Source organism: Coenobita brevimanus, chromosome 59 (genome assembly GCF_032717465.1).
Source record: "Coenobita brevimanus isolate Jiangsu-jjx chromosome 59, ASM3271746v2, whole genome shotgun sequence".
In the NCBI taxonomy this organism is placed as follows: Eukaryota; Metazoa; Arthropoda; class Malacostraca; order Decapoda; family Coenobitidae; genus Coenobita; species Coenobita brevimanus.
This window is the reverse complement of record NC_137012.1, coordinates 2686162-2711375: the sequence shown is the minus strand read 5'-3', so window position 1 is coordinate 2711375 and position 25214 is coordinate 2686162.

Sequence of the window (25214 nt, the reverse complement as noted above, 5' to 3'; positions counted from 1 at the left end):
CAGGATGTAGTGAATAGAGTGGCAAGACATGATGTGTTAGTTTGCATTGGTGATTTTAATGCGATTGTTGGCAGTAGTAGGGATGGCTTTGAAGATTGTATGGGTAAGGAGGGTGTTGGTATATGAAACGAAAATGGGGTGCGACTTGCAAGCTTTTGTTTGGCAAATGACCTTATCATTGGTGGAACTATCTTTGAGCATAGAAAAATACATAAGACTACTTGGATTTCACCATGTGGTAAATATTGTAACCAGATTGACCACATTGCAATTAGCAGAAGACATAGGAGTTATTTGCAAGATGTTTGCGTAAGGAGGGGGGCAGATATAGGTAGTGATCATCAACTTGTTGTGTCAAAGATTAAAATAAAACTTAAGAGAAACGTTAATGGTAATTGTACAGGAGGTAATAATTATGATTTTGATGAGCTGAGAAGTGATGAGAGCACGAGGGAAAAGTTTCGGTGCGAATGTAGAAACAGGTTTCTAGTCCTGCAGACTTTGATGGAATCTGAAGACAATGATATTAATCAAATGTGGAGAGAGGTAAAAGAGGTTTTGCATGAGAGTGCTAAGGTTACTATTAAGAAAAAGGGAAAAGCGAGAAGGAAAAAGTGGATGTCAGATGAAACATGGAATGTAATTCAGAAAAGGAAAGAGGCTAAGTTAAGAAGTGAAGAACAACATGTTGATGGCCAGGTAGTTGAAGTACTTAGAGCAAAGTACTGGAGTTTACATTCTGAAGTAAAAAGACTCGTTAGACGTGATAAGAGGAGACTATATGATGAAAAGGCGACAGAGACAGAAATTAAATTAAGTAAAAATGACGGTCAGAGCACAAGAGTAGCGTATCAGGCCATAAAGGAGTTAACTGGGACTGAAAGGAGAAGGAAGGAAATACCTGTACGAGATAGAAATGGTACTTTGATGACTAAAGATTTGGATATAAAAGGAAGATGGAAAGAGCACTTTGAATCTGTTCTAAATAGACCAATCCCAGCTGAAGAGGACATTTTGCCAGCCGAGAGAGATTTGCAGATAGAAACAGGGGATATAACTTTGGAAGAGGTAGCAAAATCTATAAAGGAGTTAAAGAATTTTAAGGCTCCAGGTGAGGATGGAATATTCCCTGAAATGCTTAAGGTGGAAAATGACGAGTTGATGAATGCGCTTTTGAAACTTTTTAATGTGGCTTGGGATAATGGTGGAATTCCGGAAGAGTGGAAAAATGGAGTGATTATAAAAATACCAAAAAAGGGAGATTTAAGTGTGTGTGGCAATTGGAGGGGGATAACTTTGACACCTGTAGTTGCAAAAGTCTTTTCCGAAATCTTGTTGAACAGAATAGAGCCAGTAATTGATAAAATTTTAAGAGAAGAACAAGCGGGATTTAGAAAGGGTCGAGGTTGTAATGATCAGATTTTTATTGTAAGGCATCTAATGCAACAAGCTAATGAGATGAAAATGCCACTTAACATGTGTTTTGTGGATTTTGAAAAGGCATTTGATTGTGTTTCACGTGGAGCTATGTTGAAAATTATGAGATTCTATGGTATACCAGAAAAGCTTGTAAATATTATTAGAAGCTTGCATGAAGGTACTTTTTGTAAGGTAATGGTGGGTGGTTCTTTGAGTGATCCATTTCAAGTTAGGTCAGGAGTGATTCAAGGAGGAGTTCTTTCGCCATTGTTGTTTGTTTTGGTTATGGATTATGTTATGAAAAAGGTTGTAAGGAGAACAGGTGCAGGAATAAACTGGACAGAAAATAAGAAGCTGATGGATTTGGACTATGCTGATGATATTGTACTTATTTGCGAAAGTATTTACGAGATGCAGAGGGTGCTTGATTGTCTGGTGGAGGAAGGAGAAAAAGTGCGATTGGTAATAAATTGTGGAAAGACTGAAATTATTAATATGAACGTGGAGAACCAAATCGATTGTGTAATTGGGAATAATGTGGTGAAGAATGTAGAAAACTTTAAATATCTGGGAACGATTGTATCATTTAATGGATCATTAAACAATGAAATTGAGGAGAGGATTAGACAGGCTTGGCGAGCAGTTGGAATGTTGAAATCTGTTTGGAATAATAATATGCTTTCGGTACATACTAAAGTGAAAATTTACAAGTCCATGGTTAGACCAATTTTAATTTACGGGCATGAGTCATGGTACAGTACAATTGCAACAGATCAGAAAGTATTAGGATTTGAGAATAAAATACTGAGAAGGATTCTTGGGGTAAAGTGGCAAGACAGAGTTACAAATGAAAGAGTAAGGGATATTACGAGAGTGGAACCAGTTAATGAATATGTGAGACTGTCTCGCTGGAAATGGCTGGGGCACATATACAGAAAAGAAGGTTGTTTAATACAGGATGTGCCAGAGTGGATTGCTAGAGGAAGAAGAGGTAGAGGTAGGCCGAGGGAAACCTGGTTGAGGACAATGAAAAAAGAAGCAGGAGAGGAGTGTTGGTGGGACCTGAAGGAGATGGCAAGAGACAAATATTGGTGGAGAGAGTTCATTGAGGCCCTATGCATCCCGTGGGGTGCCACAGGAAATGACTGATATATATATATATATATATATATATATATATATATATATATATATATACATACTTTGGCACTGGAATTCCTATAAAGTAGTCATTTAATCGTGTACTGATGCATCATGAACGTAGGGGCCCGTGGTAAGGTTATGTAGTTCAGACGATTTAGGAGAGTGTCCAGTCGTTTGTCCCAGAGTAGTATCAGATGTCTAGAGATGCCCATCCCACCCTTTGATTTAAACGAGCTGAAGAAAAATACTGTTCATGTTTTTCCCATGTTATTTTGTTATGAATACATTTTTTTTTTAGACACGTTCGAAGAGGAGAGCACTAGGAGCTTCATTCTAGTTTACTATATAAATACAACAACAATAATGTACTATATTTCCATGAACAAGATAATATTACAAAAAAATAAATTATCTTTCTAATACACTAATCTCACTAATAAGAAGGGAGTTGAAGAGACTTGACTCAGCCGTCCCGTGTATGGGTCACTAAATGTGGCCTAAGATTCATTATAGATGATAAAAGCTGGGACGATCCTGAGGTAAGGCTCCTATGAACCCCGGGAACACTGTCGTTGAGGGCACAGCCGCGCCCCCTTCCATAGATCAATGACTGCATGGACAACGCCACAAAAGGACCTGCTCTCTTTTGACATAATTTGCCTCTATGCCACGTAAGGACCTGCTCTCTTTTGATATATAAGAAGCTTTGGCTCTATGCCACACAAGGACCTGCTCTCTTTTGATATAATTTGGCTCTATGCCACGTAAGGACCTGCTCTCTTTTGATATATAAGAAGCTTTGGCTCTATGCCACGTAAGAACCTGCTCTCTTTTGATATATAAGAAGCTTTGGCTCTATGCCACGTAAGGATCTGCTCTCTTTTGATATATAAAAAGCTTTGGCTCTATGCCACATAAGGACCTGCTTTCTTTTGATATATAAGAAGCTTTGGCTCTAGGCTTCTATATAAGTCATGACTGAGATAAGCAGGTTCGATAGTGAAGTTTTCTGGGTAAGCCCGATTACATGGTTAAGGCTTTAGCTCCGTATTTTCTGTGAGATAGATGTCAATTTGTACATAAGGCGATTCGCTATATAATTATATAGCAAGGTAATATATGAGGAGATGTTTACTACAGTACATAGAAACATTTACCCAGTTTCGGTCATGGAGTGGGTTGAATTTTGCTTGGCGAAGTTTGTATAAATACAATAAACGTTTACATGTAATATATTCTATTACCCTTTCAGCTAATAATTTTGTCGTTGAGAATTAAACGGAGTTTAACCGCTTTAAGTAGAGATTAGAAGTCTCTCCTCTGGACATAATCTCATATCAAATTAAGCTAGTCCTAAAGACATCTTTTGAGTGTAAATCATTAATTTTAATACTAATCTACAATCTATTAACAATGCATTTAGATTTCAGACCACTCAAGAGCTCCTTGGGCTCATTCGTAGTAAAGTGCTAGTAGTAGTACTAAAATAAAGAAACAATCCCACCAAATAGCTGTAAAATATAAGCAACTGGTAGAAAAAGAGTAACCTCCAAATCAACAATTTAAAGAAAAAAATACAGCTATTAAAAAAAAAAAATCGCAGAGAAAATGGTAAACGGGCTGATGCTTTTATTAACTACATGATTACCACCCAATGCAGTAAAGACTTTCCTGGCTTATAAGCAAGTATATATTTATCTTGTCACTCAGTGTATAGTCAGCTGAAGTCAGGATTACGCTGAATGAGTGGATGGGTGTTACCTATACTGTCTGTTAACTGTAGCAGTTTTTATTACCTTCCACTGCCCTTCCTCTTTATTTCCTTCAGTTTGGTGGCTTATTTTCATTTACCACTACCAGACGATTTTATTCACCTGTGCAAAGGCCTTTGGAACTGAAGTTGCCAGATGAAGCCTTTACTATAGCTCCTTCACCATAACTTAGCCTTTAGAACATAATCCTTTATCAGCATATTTCTGGTAGATCAGCGTCGGAAAAAAAAAAATAATGATAAAGGCGCCACATTTTTCCTTACCACTACGTCAAGACTACCTTCATACTGTACTGTTCATCTATAATCCCTTTTCATTATCCTAGATGGAGAGGTATATTTAGGCCATGTTAAAGTGAATAAGATTACACACCCTTCGCTACAAAACTTAGCCTCAAAGTTGAAGATAACCAAGTTGTAGTAACATAAAATTAATAAATGTCATTATCATCATCGTTTACTCCTCCTTTCCCACTCCAAGGTGGGCTTGAGGCAGAGTCCAGAGAGCCAGAAAAAAATTAACAGAATGAGGTACCAACCAAAGTCTGCCCGTCTGATTCAGCCACACTTCCATTCACTCATCACTGAAGCCCCCGGAATCCTGGCTCCACGTGATAGGTAAAAACAAAACACTCAACACGTAGCTTCACGTTCACCTGCCCAGCACAGACAATCCAAGGACTGACACTTTGATAAAGGAGTGCCAAATCGAGGTCATATACTGCTCCTCACAAAATTCATGATAATTACATACATACATACATACATAAAGTCGGCCACTGTACTGAAGGAATTAGCCGCCTAGCGCACTCCTTTTACCGCTCGCTGTGTCGTGCCAGAATTATTAACATTTTATTTTATTTTCACCATCTACTGACGACGTTATTCAGGCAAGGATACACACTGTCAGCTGGAGGGCTTGTATATATCTTTAATAAACCCTTTTAGTACGAGGGGTGGAGGTGCTGGAGAGGGATGCCTTCACGTGGTGGTACCAAATGAATTGAGGGACTCATTTGCCCGGTAATTCAAGCGTCCCTCATATCCCTCCCCATGTCCCAAAAGGAGAATGGTGAACTGCGGGATGAGGGCAGCTTCAGCATGCAGTCCACCAGATCTCTGTGTCAGATGAACCTAGAGCTACAACTGCTGATATAATACGAGAAACTTTTCTTTAACTAAAATCATCTGTTAGCACGGAGAATAGATTTAAGTTCGCCACCTGGATTGCATTAGTTAACCCTTAGGCTACGTGGATGTCTTTCAGCAGAAGAAGATAGCCTGTTGTCCTCCAAAATTAATTTTATGTGTACAAATAGTGGAAAAGAGGAGACAGTTTTTGAGAGCACTGCTTAGTAGGACCTAGGATCTCTTTCTTTTCTTCCTTCCTTCCTCTCCACTTACTTTCCTTCCTTCCCTCCTTACTTCCACACCTGCCTGTTCACTTACCTTCGTACTTACAGTATTCTGGTGTTATACTGATGTAGTTAAATAAATAAATAAACAGACAAGTAAACAGATAAGCGGCGCCCCACGAGAAACGATTGGATTAACTGATTACGATTTATTTTATTCTTGCAAGCTGTAGGTGATTTTCTTTTTAATTGATTTATTCAGCTAAGGCGATTCATTTCGAACAAGGTAGACTAAATATAGGCTTCAATTTTCCCTTTCACTATAAAATCATCAGGAGACAGCATGAATGAACCAATAAAACCCGACGGGAATCCAGGGCCTGATTCGTTCCTTCCAATGTCACATTCTCTATCTCAATATTGCTAGTTCCAAACGAATTTCATATAAATTTAGGGCAATCTCTTGGGTCAGGACGGGTTAGAATGAGGCAGTACTGTCACCTTCACTAGTATACTCCCCGCCAGGCAACTTGTCTCTTAAGCCCCGCCCCTTCCCACCCACCGCTGGCAGAGTGGATGAGGAGGGGCGGGACCACGACTACTGGAAGGGGTCGGCGTCGAGTATAGGGTCCTCTCCTGGGCTAAAGAGATTTGGCTGACAGTAGCAAATCAATCAGTTAATCAACCAATCAGTCAAACAAAAACTAAGCCATTGAAGGCATACTAACTGATTCCCATTCATTCCTCCTTCCATGAATTTCTCTCAACTTGCAAGAGTAATACGAGTAGTGACATTTTTACTTACTCAAATTTGAGTGGGAAATGAGAGTTGATTTGGGTGAGGGAAGTCACACACACACACACACACACACACACACACACACACACACACACACACACACACACACACGCTCTCTCTCTCTCTCTCTCTCTCTCTCTCTCTCTCTCCTATTCAAGAACTTTTACAATTAGAGAGCTGGTCGATAAATCTTAATCCATAACACCTTACGAGAATATAAAGGTGTGTGTGTGTGTGTGTGTGTGTGTGTGTGTGTGTGTGTGTGTGTGTGTGTGTGTGTGTACTTTTACCTATATGTTTACTCTCTCTCTCTGTCTCTGTCTCTGTGTCACTGTCTCTGTCTGTCTGTCTGTCTGTCTGTCTGTCTCACCACTTAAACACTTTCTGCATGACACAGTGCATGACAAAGGCTCCACAGGTTCTCTAATCAGCATACTTCACGCCTACCTACCAGTCTTCATAATTATCTACATAGCTTCCTTCCTAACTACCCTTTTCCCCACCTTCTGCATATTTCATCTACATGTCACGATACCTGTCTTCCTTACCTACCCGTTTGTCTACCTACCTACATTACTTACATACCTACCTACTTATCTACCTACCTCGTAACCTGGCTCTCTTGTAGCCTGTCACCGTCTCCACCGTCCTGCCTCGTATCCTGTGTATAATCCCACCTTCCAATCTGTTATCCTTCCTGCCATCCACTCCCTCTCTCGCCCTACCTACCTTCCACCCTGCCTATCTACCTCCCCACTTTCCTACCTCGTCTGTCTACTAACCTGTCTACCTACTAACCTATCTGCCTACGTTTGTAACTACCTGCCTACCCACCTACGTACCTTTTAACCTGTGCCTCCCACCATCCCACCTTCCAGTTATCCTGCTTACCTCACACTCGCTCCTCTCTCCCTGCCTACCTTCCGACCTACCTACCTACCCGCCTCCCTGCCTACCCGTCTGCCTACCTTCCATGATCCTAGCATCTATATCCAGTTCTGTCTACATTTCACTCCAACAACTTTTCCCACCCCCTCACCCACACCCACAACCCTACCTACCCACTTACTAGCCAAGCTTCACACATACCTACTGACCTATTAACCGTCCCACCAGCTCACATTCTTACCTACCTACCTACATCCCCTCTTCCACATCTACCTATCTTTCAACCTATTTCCCAGCCTGTCTACCTACTTACCTACCAACCTACCTATCTACTTGAACACCAACATTATCTGCATTTCAATCCACCTACCAGTCTACCTACCTACTTACTGAACCTACCAATCCATCCAGCTAGCTACCAGTCTACCCAGCTATCAACCCACCTATCATCCTACCCACCAACTTACTCACCTACCTGCCACCTTACTGACCTACACACCTTCCTACTTACCCTCCCACCTTCTTATTAATATTTCGGTCAGTCTGCTTTACCTGCCTGCCTCCTTATCCACCTGCTTTACTCCATATTTACTTAAGTACCTACCTTCAACATACCTACTTACCTACTAACATTTCAGTTAATCTACTTTACCTGGCTGTCCATCTACCTACATACCTACCTACGAATTTTTCAGACAGTGTACTTTACCTGTGTTTTTCTTTACCTGCCTACACTACCTCCCTACGTGGGTACCCTGTCTGCCTACCTGTCTGCCTTACCTGCCTTTGTTTCTCTTCTGAGATAGGCGGGGGGAGGAGGGTGAAGCACGGCTGGGAGGCAGAAGATATGAGACAACTGAGAATTGGTGTGTGTGTGTGTGTGTGTGTGTGTGTGTGTACTTGAGAGAATGTGTACATGGCTGTGGAAGCCCGTGTGGAAGTATGTGTGTGTGTTGTGTGTGCTGAGAGAGAGAGAGAGAGAGAGAGAGAGAGAGAGAGAGAGAGAGAGAGAGAGATGAGACATATGGAAATAACACGAATAAAGCGAGAGGAAAGTGTGTGTAAAAGACAGGAAGAGAAATTGAGAAAGGACAATATGTGAGATAAATGGACAATGCCTTGACTGCGTTAGTGACGTTGAGAAACGCAGAGAGAGTCGATCAGATCACTTCCTACCATGAATTTCAGTTATATATATATATATATATATATATATAGGGAGAGAGAGAGAGAGAGAGAGAGAGAGAGAGACGAGAACTGAATGAAGAGGGAGAGAACATAGCTATAATTATATGTAGAAAAATAGACTATTAAGACATGTCCCAACCAAGAACAAAATAATGGTATCGGTATCAACACTCTCAGTCTCCTCACTCAGCTGATTAAAATCGTCTGTCATATGCTGGAACAGAATGCTAGAGTTTTCCCCACCTCTGAGAGACTAGCAGGAAATACGTATGGGGTCTTTTATGAAAGGAAATTTAGTCTATGAAGCAAATTTTCATTTTGTGGAAGTAAAGCCATTTTTTTCCCTTTCCTTCCGTTCATTCTTTCTTCGATTTTTTTCTGTTCTCTCTTCTTGATTTTCTTCCTTTCTTCCTCTCCTTTCTTCTTTTTCTTTCCCTCTTTCTTTTTTCGTTTTTTAATCAACACAGTGCTCGGTTACTGTGAGACCTAGTCAGTGGTAGTAAATAATTAAAGCAGAATCCAATCTATTCCCTCTCTCTCTGTCTCTCTCTCTCTCTGTCTCTCTCTCTCTCTCTCTCTCTGTCTCTCTCTCTCTCTTTCTCTCTCTCTCCAGGACGGAGCCTTTCCTCAGCAGCACAAAATCATCCAGGGTTGGTGTGATAGAAATATATAAAAAAGGAAAAAAAAAAGTACAGTTGTTGACGATTTATTTTCCAGTTATATCGGTACATGGGTCTTCGGCCTTTCTTTGTCTTAGCTGGAATCCTATAAATGACAAATGTAGCATAACACCATACGTTTCTGGGTAACTATTGCCTGAATGGCACTTTCTGAAGTTCTTGGATGCAATCATTACTAGTTTGGTGCTGAAATTTCCTCTCATCTGGCAAGTATGGGCTTCCTTTTTTTCCCCAGCTAGAAGGAAAACTGAGATGGCTTCAGGATTGTTTTCTTCAAGTACAGATCAGACAGTCCTTAACAACGTTGGTTTTGGCAGCATACAGGCAGGTGGCCCAGGTATAGTAGCGCTGGATATTTGCCTTTCATCTGCCTGGCAAATTGTGTGCAACTTGGTTTGCTGATAATTTTATAAATGTAAAAGCTTAGAAACGCCTACCGACTTGCAACAGGGTACTTTTTCAATTGCCTTGCCTGTCACGACGGTCTCTTTAGCAGTTAACATTTTCTAAAGTTATAATGAAGTTTGTTGTACTTTAAGAAAGAATGATATAATGGCTGTTAAGATTTATTGGTCGTCCAAAATATAATATACGGTATAGAGGCTGGATCATTCCTTAAGCTCCATCAAGAAACTAACCTGTGCATTAATGGTAAGAGGTAAATATAAGGACGGAACAGAAAATACCACTAAAATTTCTCTGTAACGTGTGCCGCTCGATTATCCTAAAAATGTGTGGAGCTGTTATGACCTGGGCTTGTGTTCTTGTCTATTGAGGAAGATCCATAACAACTCTTCTTTGCCGATTTATTTTTGGATATGGTTGGTTAATATCCTTTTGTAGGTTGTGCCGAGAATTGCGGTATCGGAGGGATTTATGTAACATTGAAGTGCAAAGAAGAGTGTAACAAAATAAATCGCTTAGTAAAAGGTGTTAGAGCTTCCTCAACTGACAAGAATACGGGCCCTGGACGGTTTAATCATACTTGTTCCAAGACATGTCTCTCTCGCCAACCCCTCCCCCTTCCTCATCAACTCTACCTTACCGTCTCACGCCAACCCCTCCCCCTCCTTCATCAACTCCACCTTACCGTCTCACGCCAACCCCTCCCCCTCCTTCATCAACTCCACCTTACCGTCTCACGCCAACCCCTCACCCTCCTTCATCAACTCCACCTTACCGTCTCACGCCAACCCCTCCCCCTCCTTCATCAACTCCACCTTACCGTCTCACGCCAACCCCTCCCCCTCCTTCATCAACTCCACCTTACTGTCTCACGCCAACCCCTCCCCCTCCTTCATCAACTCCACCTTACCGTCTCACGCCAACCCCTCCCCCTCCTTCATCAACTCCACCTTACTGTCTCACGCCAACCCCTCCCCCTCCTTCATCAACTCCACCTTACCGTCTCACGCCAACCCCTCCCCCTCCTTCATCAACTCCACCTTACCGTCTTATGCCAACCCCTCCCCCTCCTTCATCAACTCCACCTTACCGTCTCACGCCAACCCCTCCCCCTCCTTCATCAACTCCACCTTACTGTCTCACGCCAACCCCTCCCCCTCCTTCATCAATTCCACCTTACCGTCTCACGCCAACCCCTCCCCCTCCTTCATCAACTCCACCTTACCGTCTCACGCCAACCCCTCCCCCTCCTTCATCAACTCCACCTTACCGTCACACCTCTCTTGGTTTCCTTGCCTCATTCTCGTGAAAGTGGTGGAATAGGTAGCATACTTGTCCCGCAACCGACAAGTTCCGGGTTCAATTCCTGGTCCGGGTATCTGTCTTTTGGGTAAAATATAGGGAACACCTGCACGTTCGTATCTACAACTGAAATAGCCACTGGAGGAAGACTGTGACTCAGCAAATCTGAAATTCTGCCTCAGAGACCTCGTGTAGTCGATAAGCATAATACCTATGCAAAGTATTAGAAAAAAATCACATAGAAAAATAGGCGTATCTATACCCTGACTCCCACCCAAGTGCGTTCACTCCCGAATAATGTATTTCTGCTCTCTCTCTCTCTCTCTCTCTCTCTCTCTCTCTCTCCACACACACACACACACACACACACACACACACACACACACATATATATATATATATATATATATATATATATATATATATATATATATATATACTGTATATATATACTGTACATATATATATATATGTATATCTATCTATCTATCTATCTATCTATCTATCTATCTATCTATCTATCTATATATATATATATATATATATATATATATATATATATAATCATCCGGACCTCCTTTCCCACATTAGGGCCGGGTGAGGAGTAGCAATGTCCAGACAGCCCAAATTTGCCCAGTCCAATGGGCCACGCTTCCATTTACTCATCATTCAAGTCCCCGGAATCCTGGCTCTATCGGCAAGTCCCAAAACATTCACCACGATCTGTAGCTTCACATAAATTATATATATATATATATATATATATATATATATATATATATATATATATATATATATATATATATATATATATATATATATATATATATATATATATATTCTTTACGGTTCAGGGTTTGGGGGATTCAACCCAAGTACAACATCGATATGCAGTACATTGTTTACCTAATGTTATCTTCCATTTCTGGTAGATGGTGTAAAATAAGATTTCCTTTCCCCTTATCCTATGAAATTTCCATGACAGTTTCTCTATGCTGCATGAATGTCCTCACAATTTCCTGCCGGCTTGGACTGGAGGGTTTGGTGGGTGGGGGGAGTCTCCTTGCTTTGCTATACTTGTCCTTTCTTCATAGAATAGTTTTGTTAGTTATATCCTTCCCTTTATCAAACACATACCAAAGTACCAAGTTCTTATTTGTTTTTCCTTCCTTTGTTCGTTTCTATCGTCCACTACATGTCCAAAATCATACCCATAATAAAAAAGATGTATCGTTTTACATCTGTTCTGGAATGCTGGAAGTTCCAGTGGTTATACAACTATTTTACGAAAGTTTGGAGAGAAAACGTGTTGGGTAGGACAGGAGGGAATAAAGAAAAATCACCCTGAGGGAGGAAGCGACGAGGGGAATTATGACAAATGGGAGGGAGGAGGGTGTAGTCGGGGAGACGGGAGGAAACTGAGGCAACTTTGAGAGAAGGGAGAGAGTATGAGAGTGTGGGAGGAAGGAGAGTACGTGTGGAAGAGGGGATAGGAGGTTGAGAGAGAGAGAGAGAGAGAGAGAGAGAGGTGGAAAATTATATTGGGAGCGGTTGTCTGAAGTCCTAAGCGATGAAGTCTCTCTCTCTCTCTCTCTCTCTCTCTCTCTCTCTCTTAGCTTCAGTTCTGTGCAGGAACTTGCGTCCCAGGAGCCTCATGCGACTAAACAGAATTTTTTTCATCAAATTCCTACCCCCCACCCAAGTTTTCAGTAACATCAATACTCACAGTTCCTCCAGGACATAACCCATTATTTATTTATTTATTTATTTTTAATTGGTTTTCCATTTTGCAACAACATGGAATTTAAAGTGCAAAGAATAATTTTTGGAGTTACAGCCTACAACAAATTTTGCCCAACAATTCTCTCCCAGTACTGTGCCTGCCTTCCACATTTCTCATTCCTCTCCACACGACAGGCTATCCTTCTTTCTCATACATTTTTGTTGTGTTGGTATTGGTATAATAAAAACAGGTCATGTAGCATGTTCCATTGTCACAGCCGGCATACAAGTGTCAGTTAACTTTTTCTCTTTACGGTACACATTGCTTTTTCTTTTTCGCCATCTCATTAGTTCCTTTCTTTCCCCATTGCTTTTTGTCTCTACTTCCTTTTCATCCTTACTCTTTCCCTCCCTTCTTTACTCTCTCTCTCTCTCTCTCTCTCTCTCGCTCTCTCTCTCTCAGTGCACACTGGGTTTTCCCTCAGGAGCAGCCACCATTCATTAAAGCAGTCATTTGAGTGTGCTAATGGTCCCCACTCCATTATCCTTTATTTACTGGTTTATGATAAGCTTTACTTTTATTTCTGTGATTATTTAACATTACAACACGTAGTCAACCTCTTCAGTACCATGACGTCTTTTCTGTCTTTCCTCTCCCCTTTCAGACAGTATTATTTACTTATTTGAGGTATTCAGCTTAGGATATATTATTCCACTCTGGAGATGGTATAGTTAACCGATACTTCCAGTCCTTTATGTATTCAACAGGTCGCATCTGGAACTGTCTCCCTCTGTTAGTATTTCTTTCTGCCTGTGACCATCATTTTAAACGCAGTGTGTCCAGAGATTTCTAAATGAACGGGTCTTGACTTTGGATCCTTTATTTATTTTATTACCTATTTATTTACTTTGAGGGAATAATTATTGCGAACTTCTAACCTTTGATTCTTTCGTCCTTGCATAATAAAAAAGTAGTCTTCATTTTTCCACTTCAGCACAGAACATATACTCCACTGAAAGTTGACTAAAACCATCTGGAGGTGGGATGAATTCACCACTATGCTGTGTTTAACCTGATATTACCATGTCTGCATCTTTACTGATCAGATGTAACAACAGATCAACACTAAAATATGATACTACAATATACCGTTTTCATCTTAACCTGGCCTTCATTTTCCTCCTCTGGCAACTTACTTCACGTAGCTCAGTAACAGGGAAAGACAATGCTGCTTCTCTACATCCTTTTCATAGCACTTCTTCGTGATTAGTATGTCATAACCTGTCCCACATTTCCCTCCTTTTGCAACTTATTTCTTGTGCAGTAGCTCGTTGGCAGAAAAAGACATTGCTGCCATCCTATATCCTTTTTCATAGCACTTCTTCGTGGTTAGTATCATAGTCTATTGCTAATATCTTGTTACAATTCAACATTCAACATGGAGAGATGGCAGTTTAGGTCAAGTTAGAGTAAATGAATTATAGTTACATTAAGTACTGAGGAAAGAATGCAGACGCATAGCACTGTCTTATTTGTTTTTATTTATTTGTTGTCACTCGGCTACACGAAATAAGCTGCGAAAGGACGAAAATCTGTTCCAAGTCTGAGGTAAACAGAGCGAAGAATACAAGAGGCTATTTTAGCTATTCAATGGTCGTCACCTCATTGCCATATTAACCATCCTCTTTTTCTCCCTCGGGCGACGCCTAGTGTGTTGCGGGGACGGCTCAGTCAGCGTTATCCATGTCCATCGTGTATCAGTTACTCATATGCCACTCGCACTTTAGCTCCCATGCCCATACCAGCAGACTGAGCTGATCCTGTAACACATCAGATATCGCCAAGTAAGTTTCTAGTGGAGCACTGTTTACGGACCGCCCTGTATAAAATAGTATTCTGGTTGCCACAGAAGCCTTCGTAACAGTTCTTCACAAGTGACTTATTATACGTGTTATAACTTCATTATGTTATAACTTCACTCTTATAACCTTACCGTGTTATAATTCCATCATTTTGTATCTCCACTTTGTTCTTTTTAATTATGTTATATATATTTCTGATTTGCCTCTGAGAAGCGTATACCATTTTCACCCGTTGCCTGCGTATAACCTGGACTGATTTCATTTCCACCAGTGGCAGTTTTACTAGTCTATGCCCAAGAAAAATGTAGGCCTGGAAAAACATGGAAAACCTGTGACGGCTAACCTGTTTGTCAATAAAAACAATAAAAGGTGGAACTCTGTAACTGTCCTACGGACAACGACTAGTCTCCACCTACTGTTTCTTAGTGATCTTAACCCCACCGGGGAGATTTGGATTTTTTTTTTTCCTCTCAGCAATGGTCCATATCAGAACACATTACCTGGGCCCTTCAGATTCCTTGAGCAGTCTCCGGTTCTCCTGGAATCGTTGCGAGACTGAGGTGAGAATAATAATAACAATAATAATAATAATAATAACTATAATAATACCAGCAAAAACAATAGTCTAAATGAAAATAAAGAACCCATATTGTATTCCAACCAACAAGGGACAAATTTATTCAGGTCAGAGCACCTCACATGAGTAAAAAAAAAATTATGTGGTAAGTGGGGGCGCTCACCATCCACTCACTCAATGTAGTGCTGCTCTCAGGTGTATGCCCTTTCCTCTCCTTCATCCTTCTTTCCTTCCATCTTCTGTCTTTCTTTACTTCAGTCTTTCCTCGTCTTTCTGCCTACGGGTGATTTTACATTCCCTCTGCAGTCTTTCCTTCATTCTTTCCTCTTCTTTCTGCCTGTGGGTGACTTTACAGTGAGTGGCAAGCCAAATGGTTTCCTGTACACCAGGAAACCATTTACTACGTTGGGTGGTAACCATATAACCAAATTTTGGCGACTGGTGGTTTAGTGGGTAATTATTGTGCTCCAATCGGTGAAGGTTTATATCCAAGGGATGGTTGGGGTTTATTGCTTACGTGATGCCACTCAGGGATGAGTGATGTTGGTCACTCTCATCTTAAATGTCAGGACCATCTGCCTAGCCCCGGGCTCCTACGCTCCTCGTGGGGCAACGTAGGATTGGATGATGGATGGATGGATGGTATTCTTATAATAACTGTAAATACTTTCCACTGATGGGCAAAATAACCAATTGGTAAACAGGAGATAATATCGAGGTGCAGCAACAAGGACTGTAGGGCTAATTTGTGTGTGTGTGTGTGTGTGTGTGTGTGTGTGTGTGTGTGTGTGTGTGTGTGTGTGTGTGTGTGTGTGTGTGTGTGTGTGTGTGTGTGTGTGTGTGTGTGTGTGTGTGTAGAGCGGTGCTGCATCTCCAGGGTATTTTCTTCTAGAAGGGTTAGAACAGCCTTCACCAAGGAGGAAGCTAACGAATGAGAAAGGAAGAGAGAGCTTTGGGAGGGAAAGTGTTAAAGTAGAAACACCACGCCAACACAGTTCTTATAGACATTCCCCCCCCCCTCTCTCTCTCTCTCTCACTTTTTTCATCTTTTATCCTTTTCGTGCATATTTTCTCCACCAATCTTCCTGAACCATTTTCTCTTACTGTACATTCCTACATCCTTTCCTTTTCCCCCGCATTTCTCCCATTCTCCGATTATGTTTTTGTTTTCTCTGCCTCACATACATCATCTCACTCAACCTCTCCTTCCCTCCTCCCACTTACCTCTATCCCTACATCCTTCTCTTCATCTCTCCCTCCTTCCTTCCCTCCTCTCCTCTCCTCTCCTCTTTCATCACCTCCTTCCCTCCCATCCACCTTGCCTCAATGCTAACTTAATTTTTTTTGGACATGTGGAGAGGATGAGGGATGATAATTGGGTGAGGAAGGTGAGAAGTGTTAATATTGGGGGTTGGGTTATAAGGGGTAGACCGAGAAAGACATGGGACGAGGTCATTAAATGTGACCTCAGGGTTAAGGGACTGAACAGGGAGGCTGCAATGGATCGTGCAGCGTGGAGAGCCGCCATTAGGTGACCAAGGCCGACACATGCAAGCATGTTGGAGCCTTTAAAAACGAAACGAAACGATACCTTCCCCTTTCCGTCCCTCCTCTTCGTCCGTCCACATGTCCCTTCTCTCCCTCCTTCCTTCCCCCCTGCTATCTTTCCCTTTTTTTCCGCCTCTCCCTCCTCCACTCCCTCCTGCTTTCCCTCCTTACTTCCCTCCTCTCCCTCTTTCCTTCCATCGTCTCCCTCCTTCCTTCTCTCCTTTCCCTCCTTCCTGCCTTCCCTTCCTTCTTTCCTTCCCTCTTCTACCACTTTCCTTCCCATCTTTCCTATCTCCTCCCTCCCCCAACCACTTCCAGACAGCTCCCTAGGGATGTGTTAAGGCTGCTCTCTCAACACTTTCGCTTCCTTCCTTCTGCCCATTACTTGAGAGGCGGGAGGAGGAGGACATAATTGTGCGGAAGGAAGTGGATATAGGATATGAGAGAGAGAGAGAGAGAGAGAGAGAGAGAGAGAGAGAGAGAGAGAGAGAGAGAGAGAGAGAGAGAGAGAGAGAGAGAGAGCAGGAGAAAGAGCAGCATTATGAAGCTACAGGAACAACAGGTATAGAATTAAGATAAACTATTCAGAGACCTCTTAGAAACGGCTCTGTAACTCCCAACACTGCAAAGACGATTAATCCTCTGACTCTGCAATTCTCTCGGCTGAAGAAAATCATCTGGAGTTAGCCTGTGCAGTATTCCTGGGTGAACGATAGTAAGGAAAGACTGTCTTGAGATGTGGTTTTTCTCCTTAACGTGTCACGAATTTTCGTCATTTTGTTGCTCATTTCACGTGGCTCAGTGACAGAAAACAGTGCTATGGCTGATACATCGTTTCCGTAGCACTTCTTCGTGACGAGTATCATATTCTAGTATTCTCTTGTTACAGCTGAGGAGTCAAAATGTAGAGAAGGCAGTTTTAGGTCAGGCAAAGTGTATAAGGAAAAGGACTTACGTCTGCAAACCAATTATTTTACATCCTGTGTGTTCGTGAGCGACTGACGGACAAGGGAAGCGTTCCAACACCCTTCTTTTCGCTATAGTCTGGAGATACCAATAATAAATAGAATATATATACAATATAAATGAAAATAATCTAATTCAAATGACTATAGTGAAATGTGAAGTTCTACGGAATAGGGTATGATAGAAGGATTATTACTAGTTATATGTAGGATTAGTTGGATTAGTTTAAAATCTCTCTCTCTCCCTCTCTCTCTCTCTCTCTCTCTCTCTCTCTCTCTCTCTCATGTGAGGAGCTGCTTACCTTTACGATCCTACATGTATTAATCATTTACCCAGCCCCCCACCTCTCTCTCTCTCTCTCTCTGTCTCTCTTTCTCTCTCTGTTTTACGCATATGCAGCTGATGATTATTATTATCATATGTATAGCCTAAAGTATGTAACTTCCTGCCCCCCTTCTCTCTCTCTCTCTCTCTCTCTCTCTCTCTCATGCCTGACAGCTCGCATCCAGGTAGGAGGAAGTAACTACTTAATATTACTTTTTTCTCTGCCATGTATGACTGTGTGTGTGTGTGTGTGTGTGTGTGTGTGTGTGTGTGTGTGCGCGTGTGTGTGTGTGCGCAAGTACCTCTTTCTCTGCTATATTTGATGATGATGATGATGATGATGATGATGTGTATGGCTTCCTGTCATCTAAGCCTCAAGATATGTATACAAAATATACAAATAAATAAAAATAGCCATTTTTACTTTCCACTGCCACAGGATACCAGTTATTAACGTCACTCTTCTCTCTCTCCTTTTCAGATTTGTGCGTGGGTCAACCGAGGCAGCGAATTATTCGAAACAGTGAGTCAAGACCATTGCAGAAAGATTCAGATGGTATTGAGACCCTTCTCACGGTCGGGACAACTCTGATAATTCATTCTAGCTGACACCATACGATTTTACTCAGCCGAAAATGAGTCCCAGGCGCCTAAGAATATTTATTAATCGTCTTGTGAAGCGCTGAGACATGTTCCGGACCGATTTTTGTGAAAAGCGAGTGTTGATACTGCTATGGTCGCTTCGTATCTAGTAAATATATTCCATCTAACACCAGACGATTTTAATCAAATGTGAGTCATTGGAGCCTGAGAGTGTCAACAGAGATTGATTATTATCTGATCTTAATTAGGTGTCGGCTCTGCTAATTACGTTTCCACTGCAATTTAACTATGAAGTACTTAGCGACTTCATGACTCAAGATGGGTTGACAATGTGCAGAGGATGGAAAATGAGACTAACTGGGAGAGTGTGTGTGAGTGAGATGGACTTGGGGAGGGAAATGGGGGAGTCCCAGGATGAGATGAGGGATGGGGTAGAGAGGTACCCATGACAGTGTGTGTGTGTGAGTTGCAAGGACAGCCAGATGTCAGAGGACAGGGTAAAATGTTGGCTGCTCGTTTGTGGCCAGCCTTTACGGGATTGACACGTAGTAAGATAGGTCGATAAACAGACAGACAGACAGACAAACAGATAGGCCGATAGATAGACAGACAAACAGATAGGTCGATAGAAAGACAGACAGACAAACAGATAGGTCGACAGAAAGACAGACAGACAAACAGATAGGCTGATAGAGAGGCAGACAGACAAACAGATAGGTCGACAGAAAGACAGACAGACAAACAGATAGGCTGATAGAAAGAGAGACAGACGGAGCAGATGAAGGAAGACAAAAGAACAATCAATCTGATGCACATACAAAGTGACTGACTAGGAAAAAAAAATCCAACTAATATACTCAACCATCAATTTTCCAATACAGGTAATTATTTGAAATCTACAGTCACAGTGATAAGCAGTTAACTATTGAAATCTCGAAGACTGAAAAAGAAAGGCAAATATGAGAGGACACAGTAGATAGAGAGAAGTGCAGCGTGGGAGCGTGGAATGGTGAGAGTAAGGGCGATAGAGTGAGAGTTGTCTGATACAGCATGAAGAGGAAAAGTTGGGGTACGTAGGCCGAAACAATGAAAGAGAGAGAGAGAGAGAGAGAGAGAGAGGGGGGAGGACAGGCCTATGCATGTATTGGCAGGCAGTGTGGGATGCAGGAACGGGTGTGGGTGGCGGGTGAAGGCTGTTAAGTAACAACACACTAACGAACGTAAGTGATGGGAGACAGGCGAGGGAACGATCGATGAGACGAAGGTGAAGAAGCAAAACTGAAAAAGAATGCTAAGAGTCAACCTAAGAAAGTTACTTTGAATATAATAATATATATACAGAAGAAATTGTATAAAAGTCATATCCAATTAACAGAGCATTCGATTATATAAAAGTGAATTTCAAATAGAGGTATAAAGGAGTATGAAAATAGACTTGGGGAGAAGGATGAATTTCATGTTATGTACTGTATCGAGTAAAATATATGAGAAAACAAAAGAAGGATCAGTGGAAAGAAACCAAAAAGCAAAGATCACAAGTGTTAGCACAGAAATAATAAACTAGAATAAAAACTTCAGTCAATTACTAAAAATATTTGATAAAATAAAATAGTAAATGATATAAAAATAAAGGTACGAAGGGAATCATGGAAGTACACGATAAACAACTGAGAAAACTGTGCTCTAGAGAACAGGAAAAAAAGTATCGGAAGAGTAAAAAATAATGAGGGAACGGGGATCATGGCAAAAAAAGTGAGTTCCCCCAAACTGGATAATGGAAAAGAAAGATATATTCGTAGCAAAGAATGGCAGAATAGTGAGCTACGTGACTGACAGAACAACTCTTAAAAAAAAAAAAAAGGAAAACCGAGAAGTAATAAAAGCCAACAACAGCATAAAAGATAAATTACACAAAAAAATAATAAAAGCGGGAAACGATGCTGGAAAAAGAACAGTTCAGAAAAAAAAAATGTTACGGGTGGAAGAAGGGAAGCTTCAGTAATTTGAAAAAAAAAAAAAAAAAAAATCGAATAAATGATTTACAACTTGCTAGAGATGAGCGAGCTTAGATCATGACTAGGAGAGTAAGCTTCTGACAAGTGAAAAAAAAAAATGTTGGAAGAAAGGAGAGGAAAAAATCAGTAGCGGAAAAAAAAGCAAGTGTCAAAAAAGTGAGGGAAGAAAAAGAAATAGCGGGGAAAAAGTCTCAGGTGGTAAAAGAATAAACGCCAAAAAATTGGAGCGAAATGTTAACTGTTTTGAAAAAAGGAAGGGAAAAAGACATTCTTGGAAAAAAGAGAATGCTAAAAATGCAGCGAAAATAAAAATTGCTTACAATAAAGGTATGAGAAAAGTCACTAATAGAGAAGAATCTATCTATCTATATACCTAGGCTGCTTCCCCCAAGGAAAGGGAGGTAGCCGAGACAGGACGACTCACTCTCCATTTACTCATCCATTCAAACACATTCATTCGCATCTTAGCCCCAAAGGGGAGAACGGACAGATCCTCACCGCATCACACCGCACAAGGGTCAACTGCGCAATGCAAGCAGTGACATCCACAGCAGGGCCCAACAGCAGAACTGGTTTACCCCTGCCACATCATAACAGACCCATCCCCTTACCCGCACCTGACCTGACTAGCTGATCAGACCAAATGCTGGAGAATATCCCCTCAGGGCTGCGTCATCACTTATTCATTCACAATTTCTCTCCATTTATTTCTGTCACGCACAGCCACTCTTCCTTGCTCAACAGACATCCCTCTCGCATCCAGCGCTCTCTTCACACTGTCCATCCATCCTATTCGTGGTCTTCCTCTCAGTCTTACACCTCTCACATCAGATCTAGTTATCTTTTTCACCAATCGCTCATTATCCATTCTCTCCATATGCCCAAACCATTGCAACACCCTCTGCTCAACTCTACCAGCCATCTCCCGAACAACTCCAGTTCTCCTTCGCACTTCATCATTTCGCACTCGATCCATACGCGTCACTCCACACATACTCCTCAGACATCTCATCTCCATTACATTCAAACTTTTCCTCTCTGCTACACCCATATTCCATGTTTCAGCCCCATATAACGCAGTCGGTACCACAACACCCTCATACAGCCTTCTCTTTACATCCATTCTAAGCGAACGACATTTAAACACTTTTTTCATTCCTCCCAGCACCTTTCCTACTTCATTAATTCTAAACTTCACTTCTGCATCTATTCTTCCATCCACAGCAACATGTGACCCTAAATATTTAAAACAATCTACCTCCTCAAGCAACTCACCATTCAAAACTATATTCATCCCCCTACCATCTATCAACCTCGTACACTTCATCACTTTACTCTTATTCTCATTTACTTTCAATTTCCTCCTTTCACACACCCTTCCAAACTCCTCTACCAACTGTCTCAATTTCTCCTCTGAATCAGTCACCAATGCAGTATCATCTGCAAACAGCAGTTGCTTCAGATTCCACTCTCCTCCATCAACATTTACCAGACTCAGACCACCTAAAACTCTTGCATTCACCTCCCTTACAACACCATCCATGTAAATATTAAACAACCAAGGCGACATCACACATCCCTGTCGCAGCCCCACTCTCACGGGAAACCAATCACTCACAGCATTTCCCAGTCTTACACACGCTCTACTATTTACATAAAAACTTTTCACCCCTTTTAGTAACCTACCATCAAGTCCATACAATCTTAAAACAGTCCACAAAGCCTCCCTATCAATTCTATCATACGCTTTCTCTAAATCCATAAATGCCCAAAACACATCCTTGCCTTTCGCTAAATACTTTTCACACACTTGTCTCACAGCAAACACCTGATCAACGCATCCCCTCCCTCTCCTAAAGCCACACTGCTCATCACTAATCACTCCCTCTGTACCCTCTCTAACTCTCATAATTAACACTCTACCATACACTTTACCTACAACACTCAACAGACTTATACCCCTAAAGCTAGTACATTCATACTTATCACCCTTGCCTTTATACAATGGGACCACACAAGCACTTGCCCAGTCAATTGGCACCATACCTTTCTCAAAGCACACATTCAATAATCTTACTAACCAGTCAACAATAGTCACTCCACCACCCTTCAGGCATTCCACAGCACACCCATCCATACCTGCAGCTTTCCCTGTTTTCATCTCCTTTACTGCCTTCTCCACTTCCTCCTTCGTGATCAAAGAATCATTCAACTCTCCCAACACATTTATTCCTTGCACCCTTCTATCTGCCACAATCTCAGCCACGTTTTCCTCCTCTACATTTAACAATCTTTCAAAATACTCTGCCCATCTCTTCCTTACTGCATCCATCTCAATTAACATCCTTCCATCCTCTGCTTTTACTCGTTCTTCCTTCCCAGACTCTCCCTTTCGCACCCTTTTCACCTCCTTCCAAAACATTTTCTTATTCTGTTGAAAATTCTCTGTCAGCCGCCTACCCCACCTCTCATCTGCTGCCACTTTAGCATCACGCACAGCCCTTCTCGCTCTATTCCTCTTTTCCTTATACCTTTCATATGACATCTCATCCTTCCTCTGCAGCCACACTTCATATGCACGTCTCTTCTCAGCCACAGCCATACTTACTTCCTCGCACCACCATTCACTTCCTTTTCTTACACCACCACCCACACGTCTCACACCACACACCTCTTCTGCATGCTCCACCACAGCACTCTTAAACAACTGCCATTCCTCCTCCACACTGCCATTTTCCCGATCTTTCACTGCGTTCCACTCATCTTTCAATTTCTCCTGATACTCTATCTTTTTCTCTCTTTTATCCAACTCACTCACTTTCAAAACCTCCCTGCTACACCTAACCCTCCTAGCTCTCACCCATCTCTTACCTACTCTTAACTTTCCCTCCACCAGGTAGTGGTCAGACATACCTCCACCCTCCCCTCTCAGAACTCTCACATCCAACAATCTTCCTATTACATTCCTAGACACAACCACATAGTCCATCAAGGCTCTATCAACAACCCTTCCACCCTCCTGTCTCACCCATGTATACTTATAAATATCTTTCTTCTCAAACAGCGTATTCCCAATCACCATCTCTCGCTCAACACACATCGCTATCATTCGTTCCCCATTTTCATTTCTTCCAGGCACACCATGCATACCAACTACGCCTTCAACTGCTACATTTCCCACTCTAGCATTCAGATCTCCCATCATTACCACATTCACATTCGCTCCAAAACTCTGCAGACACTCATCAACATCATTCCAGAAAGACTCCCTCTCTTGTTCATCCCTTTCACTACCAGGCCCATATGCACTCACAAACACCCACAACTCACGTTCAAATTTCGCTTTCACCCACATCAGTCTCGATGACACCTCCTTCCATTCAATCACACACTGCTGCACTTCCGGACTCACTAACAAGGCCACACCTTCTCTTGCCCTTCCTCTATCAACACCTGACAATCTTCCATTCACACTTCCAAACATATATTCCCCCTTCCCTTTCATCTTCGTTTCACTCAAAGCTAACACATCCAACTTTCTTCTCACAAACATTCTCCCAATCTCCTCCCTTTTCGCCTCAGTTGTACTACATCCACGCACATTCATAGACCCAATCTTCAGGGTACGGGGATAACTCCATCCCCCGTCCCTTTCTCTGGCCTGTCTCTTTTTAGGAACTAAAAAAACAGAGGAGGGGGTCCCTAGTCCCCTCACCCCGCCCCTTTTAGTCGCCTTTTACGACACGCAGGGAATACGGTGGCAGTATTCTTCCTAACACAACCCAGCCGCAGAGTAGTAGCACCAACTCATAGTGCGGCCAGGTTGTGTCCCCCCCGCCAAAAAAACTGGTGTAACTAAAAATTGTTTGTGAAAAGAAATGCAGAATACCAAAGGTCCACTGGCCGAAGAACATGGCTTAAAAAAGAAAAAACGAAAAGCAACAGTAGGAGTCGAAACGGAAAGGCCAGCAGAGAGAAGGGCGAGATAACAGATGAACATTATTGGAACTGTCAGATGATTTTATGCAGCTGAAAGTGAGTCATAGGAGCCTGAGAGTGTTAATACTGGAACGGCAGAATCTCATGGCCGGGGCAACTCAAGTATTCTAGTCCCACTAATATAAAGTTTTATCTGGTTAAGGCATGTCGTGGAATCGTGAATGTATTAGGGAAAAAATAATAAAACAACTCGGTGTTCTGTTCCACCGAACGCCAGTTAGTTTTAATCAGAGTGAGTAATTACAGCCTGACTGACAAATGAAAGATATTTCTGAATAACATGAACTGTGAAAGGAAGCCGGATTTGAGAGTGAGGAAGTAGATGGAGGGAATGTTGGATATACAATAAGTGAATGGAAAAAAAAAAAGGTGAGTGAACGGCGGAGGAGAGAGAAGGATAGTGAACGACAGCGATAGACAGTAAAAGATAGTAAGATATAGTGAAAGTGAAGAATGGAAAGGTTTATGTCTGTCGAATGCAAGACAGTTTTAATGGTAGATAGGCAAATTTTACCAAATCCTTCCCTTAGAACGTGACTCACAGCACATACGGTTTATGAAGGTTCCAAATTACGCCGCCAAGTGAACGGGCAAAGTGGAGAAACCGAAAACAATCACGAGTTTTCACTAACCGATGAAAAGATTTG